The following is a 7,099-nucleotide window of genomic DNA, read 5'->3' as shown; positions in this document are numbered from 1 at the left end:
AAAAAACCAAAAAATCGAAAAAACCCGAAAGAACCAACTAAAACCGAAACCGAAAAAACCGACTTTGCGTGGTTTGATTTGGTATTTAGATTTAATAAACCGACATAATTGGTTTAGGTTTTTTTTAATGAAAAACCAAACCAAACCGACCTATGTACACCCCTACTTCTAAGTCATCAAGAATCGTGGTTGAGTTCAAAGGTTAGTTTTTTCTTGATTTTATTTTGTTAGCTTTTCGAAGAAAGGAGCAATTTAACTTATGATAATGGAGGTTTTTTTTTCAAACATGAAGAACAATAATAAAGAAGACGAAAATTTAGTTAATATTTATTTTTTCCAAGTTTATTTTAACACATGACCAATTTTTATTGGTCTGTGCTGTCAAAAAGTTGTACCCACGCGCCTAAAATAGGTGAAATCACGGACTCAGCCACGTAGGCCGAAAAGTGGTAAACAATTAAACTAAAAATAAGTTCAGGGGGGTAATAGGACCTTAGTAAAGGTTAGGTGTGTCTCAGGGATTTTGGGCATAGGCTGGGGGTACTTTTGCATTTTCCCTTTTTTTTATAAGGCACAATAGCACATGTTCACACCATTCTCTTTTGGCTATTCAGAGGCCTGATCTCAGTTTTTAAAACACCGAAATTTGAAAACTTTCTCACCTTATTTATGCGAGTTTATTGAAGTTCTATAATTACAATTGTCGGTATAGCAAAATATTGTTCCGTTCTGCTCTAAGAAGAATTAATTCAAACCTTTGAATAATTGTGAGGAGATTAAATTTTTTAAGGAAACGCAATTTTCTATTAGGCTCGAAATCTAGTTAATCTAATAATTTTTTTGCTTCTGGATGCTATTTTGAAAACAGTAATAAATATGGTCACTTAACTATGAATTTTTCTCTCAGAAAGTTACTCAACTTTGATTTTTAACCCAAAAGTCACTCAAGTGTAGATTTTTCTCTTAAAAAGTCAGTCAACTATAATTTTTAACCTAAAAATTGCTCAACTATGAAAGTTTTACTTACAAAGTCATTCAATTTATTTAATTAATTTTTTCATTAAAATTATGAAATTTTTATTTAAAACTAAAAAAATTTAAAAATATTTATTCAAATCATTTTAATGTCCCACTCACTAAAAAATGTACATCACATTTAAAAATATTTAAATACTTTAACTTCTCTGAAGCAATGAACAGCGCGCTGCATCTTGCACCTTTACGGAAAGGTTTAATTAACCCTATTAATTTAAGTTTGACCGAGAATTTGCTCTTGGAATCTTTAAATTTTTTAAAATGAAATTTATATATTTGTAAACTACATAAAAAGTATTATAAGTCACAACAATTGATAATTCAAATTATTTAAAAGATATTTGAAAAATTTACGATCAAAGATAGAGTTGTTTGATCTCGAAATCCGAAATGTGTCACATGAATTGAGACAGAGGGAGTATCTTTTTATTTATTAAAATTTTGGTTTTAAAGAATAATTATATATTACCAAATTTTAATGAAAAAACTAACTAAATTGACTTTGTAAGTAAGACTTTCATAATTAGTGATTTTTAGGTAAATAATCAAAGTTAGTAACTTTATAAGAAAAATATTCATAGCGGAGTGACTTTGAATTAAAAACCAAAATTAAGTAACTAAAATTCATAATTGAGTGACCATTTGAGATACTGAAGTTAGCAGAAACCTAACTATTCTAACTATAATGTCGCAGCTCTTGACTTGGGTGCTTCAGGTATCAACCCAAAACAGGCCCTCGAAATCCCACATTATTCTGATTACTTGAGTCCGCTAATGGAGTTCATGGCTTCTATTCCTGCACATGAAAAAGTAGTTCTTGTAGGCCATAACTTTGGCGGTTTTGCAATTTCTAAAGCCATGGAAAGCTTTGCAGAAAAGATTTCAGTTTCTGTATTTATCACTGCTCTAATGCCTGGTCCAACTCCAATGCAAGCACTGTCTACACCCAGGTACAAATTACATTATCTATTATATTTGCTTATAATACTCTTAGGGGTCGTTTGGTTTGAAAATGAGTTATGATGGGATAAGTTATGTTGGGATAAGTTATGTTGGGATTAGTTATGATGGGATAAGTTGTGTTGGGATTATTTTTTATTGAGTGTTTGGTTTGTTGTATTCAAAATAATAAATTTTAAAAACAATTTATTTGTTTACAAAAATGCCCTTCATTAATGTAAAAAGTGATATAACAAAAGGGTTGAAAGAGACATTTTTGTCATTTACCTATTTTATCCCGGGATAAGTTATCCCGGGATTACTATACCACCCAAATAGAGGGATAACTTATCCCGGTACTAATTATTAATCCCGGGATAAGTTATCCCGAACTTGCCAACCAAACAACAAAATAAGCGGTACTATAATTTAATCCCGGGACTATATGGTATTATCCCTCACACCAAACGACCCCTTACATATTTGGAACTAAATATACTTTGTAACTGCAGGCATTTGCATCAACAGAAGTAGTAACTGCTCTTGATAATCGTGTTACATACGATAATGGACCTAAAAATCCTCCAACAACCTTCAGTTATGGTCCCAACTACTTGCAAGCTTTTCTTTACCAGCTTAGCCCAATTACGGTAAGCAAAACATAATACATACAGCCAACTGCTGTTATAATCTGGGTCAAGCGAATGGCCCTAAAGTGACTGTTGGTTTATTAGCATTTTACTATTAATATTTTGTATATTAATTTGTTAAAACTTAGTATAGCCTTTCTGCCATGAAGATAGAATAGAGGACGTGGGAGTTACATGCATTTGTACCTCATTACTTAGTGGTCAATTAATGACCATAGGCATTATGCACTTTGCTGCTTTCTGTGAACGTTGGAAACTTGGCCGTTGTGCAAGTGCACGTTAGAGGCATTGGTTACCCCTCTCATTATTCCATTCTTTACTCCTCCATTATCCTTGTAACCTATGTAACTCCTAAAATCATTATCTTCACTATTTACTACACCATTATCTTCCTATTCATTGCTAGGAAGACTTTTTCTACTATAAATAGTGATGGTATCCATTTGGTTTGGGAGATATACAATACACTAGAAAAATATAGAGTGAAAGAGTTAGTCAAAAAAGAGAGTTCTTATTAGTTGAAGAGAGGTGTTCTTTTTTGTGGAGCTTTGGACTCAACTCTTGTCCAGAGTTGTTGAGTTATACTTTGTAAAGGCTGTTGTATCCTGGAGGGGACAAGTCAAGAGGACTACTGCTGGACCGGTGAAAACATTTGTTGCAGTGGGCTTGAATCTCCTTAAAGAGAGCGAGATATCTGCGCCTCAGCCTGAAGAGATTTATTTTCTTCATTTTATTTTCAATTGTAATCTTGTATTTTTGTTATCTTGTAAGTTTTTCACTAACAGTGACTAATGACTTGTTTTGCAAAAAACTATTACTAGGGAAGATTTATTTTTTTAATCCAAATTATCGATTTATTTGAGTATTGAATAGCAACGTTGACATGAAACTGACTCAAGTCTTTTTTCTTTTTTCTTTTTTTTTTAATCCTTGTTGGTGTTAGAATTTGGCGCTGGCTACTACACTAGTAAGACCAGTATACTTATGCAGAGCCATCCTAAAGAGATTTTCTTCTGTTCTAGGTTTCCACAAAGCAGTATCAGGGTATGAGAACGCCTTTCTCCTATATATAATCAAGTCTTTGGTTTAGATCAATCAATCATCAATCCGGGCTCAATGACCGGAGAAAGATATTTCTAACGAGATAGTTCTTTCAAGAAAAAGGTATGGATCAGTTAAACGAGTATTCATTGTTGCTGCTGCTGATGATAAACTTATAACGAGGGAATATCAAAAGTGGATGATTGAAAAGAATCCACCAGATGAAGTGGAAGTGATCCAAGGCTCTGATCAAATGGCCATGATGTCTAAGCCCCTTCAACTTTTTATTAATCTTCAGAGTATTGCCAACAAGTATAACTAAGAGCTGTTAATTAACTAAGAAGAATAAAACTTCAGTCAATTCAGATATTTGATGCATTTATAAGGCGATCTTAGTTCTTCTTTGGAAGTCCTATTATCGAGCTAGTTAATTTGATATTTCAATCATTTTCTTTCCATTGTTATTTTCTTCCTTTGTAATTTCAGTGTTTGGAATTGACTTCAATAAACGACCACTGTTTGGAACATTCGCCTAATTGATTCATACCCATTCCTTGAAAAACTTATCACCTTACTAAGGCTGGCAATTGGACAGGGTTTTGACCGGTCTGGTCCAGTTCCCATACCGGAAAGTCCGGTACCGGTAAGGAACCAGTCTTATAGGGTATCTGAACCGGTACCGAAATGGAACTCGATTTTTTATCCGGTTGATCTGGTTCGGTAAGAACCGGTTCCTGTTCGGTTGATCCGGTTCAACGGTCACTTCCCATTTTAATTTTTTTTTGTTTTAAAGGGGAACGTTAATTTATAGCCGTTGGGCCCTTTTAGCCGTTGGGTTGAGACCCAAAATGGCTCAAAACAGCCCCCACCCCTCTCTAACCCCTTAACACTATAAATATACTCATATTTTTCATTTAAATCACAAATTCACAAATTATTTCATTAACATCTTATAAAATCTCTTAATTTTCAATCTCTCATAAATTCATAATTATTATTTTGTGATATTGACTTGGAGTTCGGATTTCGGAGATTTATTTGAAGTAAATCAGAAGCTTCAATTGGCATCTCTCAATTCCTACTTTGGTTATACGTCTACTTTTAGGTAGACGTTCGATACATTCGTTTCAACTTTATTATTTTATTAATTAAGTTATTTTATTTTTTTGTTATATTATCTTGCTTGTTTTTCATAATATTTAATTATTTTAAACTTGAACATGAATTCGGAAAGAAATAGTGGTAAAAGACCAATGTCGGAAGGAAAAAATAATAGGCGAGGAGAAAGTAGTTCTAGTTCTAAATATTTGCCTAGATATAGAGTTAATACTAATGATTATACTTATGTTGATGAAACTTATTTTATGTCACGGGACCTATTGAATTTAATTACGAAAATGAAGTAGATCATGAGACTTTAAATAGATGTTTTACTAATTTTGAGGAAGAATTAGATGAGGAAGTAGAAATAAATGAGGTAGATGATGAGACCCCTACCCTACTAGTCCGACTACCGAATTACCGGAACAAGATGAAGTCCCCTCTTTACCTATTTTTTCAAAGACCATTGTATGTGTTAAAAGATCTTTAATATGGAAATTTTTGGTATAAAATGAGGAAAAACTATTGTTACTTGCACGAAATGTAAATTGACCATGAAACATGTAACTATGGGTACACAAGGGAGAACAGGACAACTAAAACTACTGTTACTTGTACGAAATGTAAATTGATCATGAAACATGTAACTACGGGTACACAAGGGGGAACGGGACGACTAAGAACACATTTGAGAAAGTGTAATAAAGAATTTGCTCGCCTAGATGATATAGAAAGGGCTAATAGAAGTGGAATACCCATACCTGAAAATTCTATGGGAGTTGGAGGTTCTAATATGGTTCAAAGTGAATTAAATATGACTAACCCGGCTAGTTGAAGCACACACCGCACATATAGTAAAGAAAAAGATCGTAGAGAATTAGCTAAAATGGTTGCTGTTTGTGGTTTGCCTTTTTCATTTCCTTCACATCCTGGTTTTATTCAGTATATTCGGGAATTGTATAACCCAGATTATGAAGGTATTCCAAGAAGTACAATTAAAAGTGTCTTTTTAAATATCAAAAAGAATATTGTCATTTTCTTCGTTGTTTATTTGTTTATTATGATGGTAGATTATCTATTACTTCTGATATGGGACGTAGTCCTAATGGTAATGATTATTTTACCATTACTGTCCATTGGATTGACCATGAATGGAACATGCAAAAACGAATATTAGGGTATAAATATGTTGAAGAAACTAAAACTGGTTCTTATATAGCAATAAAAATAAGCTCTATTTTACAATTTTATGGAATATATGATAAAATAATGAGTGTCACTTTAAATAATGCTTCTAATAATTTAAAAACAATTGATTATTTAAAATGTAGACTTTGTCCAATTGATAATGATTCTTTTCATATTAAGTGTGTCGCACATGTGTATAATTTGATAGTAAAAGATAGTATTTCTCAATTTGGAATTTCTTGTGAAAAAATTAGACTTGCTTGTAATTGGATTTTTAAAGGTAAAGTAAAAGCTAGAATTACAGAATTTAAAAATCGTTATAAAAAATGTGGACTTGCAAATAGAAAAGTTCCAAAAGAAGTATGTACTAGATGAAATTTTTTATTTGAAATGCTTGAAGTTGCTTGTATTTATCAAAAGCCGGTACAATTAGTTTTTTAATGCTCATAATGCGGACCCGAATTTAAGAATTGACTATGAAGATTGGGAAAATACAAAAAGAATTTATTGAATTTTTAAGTGTTTTTTATAAAGCAACAAATGCTGCTTCTGGTCAATATTATCCAACTATTTCTTCTGTTTTAGTAAATATTTGTGCTATTTCATCTGATTTTGCAAAATATAGAGGAAAGATCGATTTGAAGATTCACTTACTTTTATGATTGAAAAATTCAAAAAATATTTTTTTCCTATTCCTCAAATCTATTTGACTGTTATTACTTACCCAAATTACAAATTAAAAGGTGTTGAAAGAATGGTTGAAAAGATTTATGCAAATTTAGAAATTAAAGATGATGAAACTCCTAGTGTTGAAGATTGTAAAAGTAGCATATATACAAAAGCTAGAGAGTTATATAATACATATAAAGCCATGGAAAAAAAATATCCCAATAGTTGAACCTCCATCTTGTAGGCCTAGAAGTGATGATACGGATGATTGGATGAATGATTATCTTGAGCTTGAATCCTCTACTAATAATAATTTTGATTTATATTTCAATCAGGCATGAAGAAGGACAACTTCAAGCTCAAACATTAGTATGGTGGAAGAATCGTGAAAATCAATTTCCGACCCCTGCTAAGGTTGTTCGAGACGTGCTAGCGATTCAAGCATCATCAGTCGCTTCAGAGCAAGCCTTTAGTGC

General features: G+C 32.2%; 1 pseudogene; it reads left to right on the top strand.

Moving 5' to 3' along the window:
- The first annotated feature begins 265 nt into the window (after nucleotides 1–265).
- Nucleotides 266–3,987, top strand: LOC102579418 (methylesterase 10-like; annotated as a pseudogene).
- The last annotated feature ends 3,112 nt before the right edge of the window (nucleotides 3,988–7,099 follow it).

This window comes from Solanum tuberosum, unplaced genomic scaffold (genome assembly GCF_000226075.1).
Source record: "Solanum tuberosum cultivar DM 1-3 516 R44 unplaced genomic scaffold, SolTub_3.0 scf00073, whole genome shotgun sequence".
NCBI lineage: Eukaryota > Viridiplantae > Streptophyta > Magnoliopsida > Solanales > Solanaceae > Solanum > Solanum tuberosum.
This window is presented reverse-complemented; position numbering and strand designations above follow the sequence as displayed.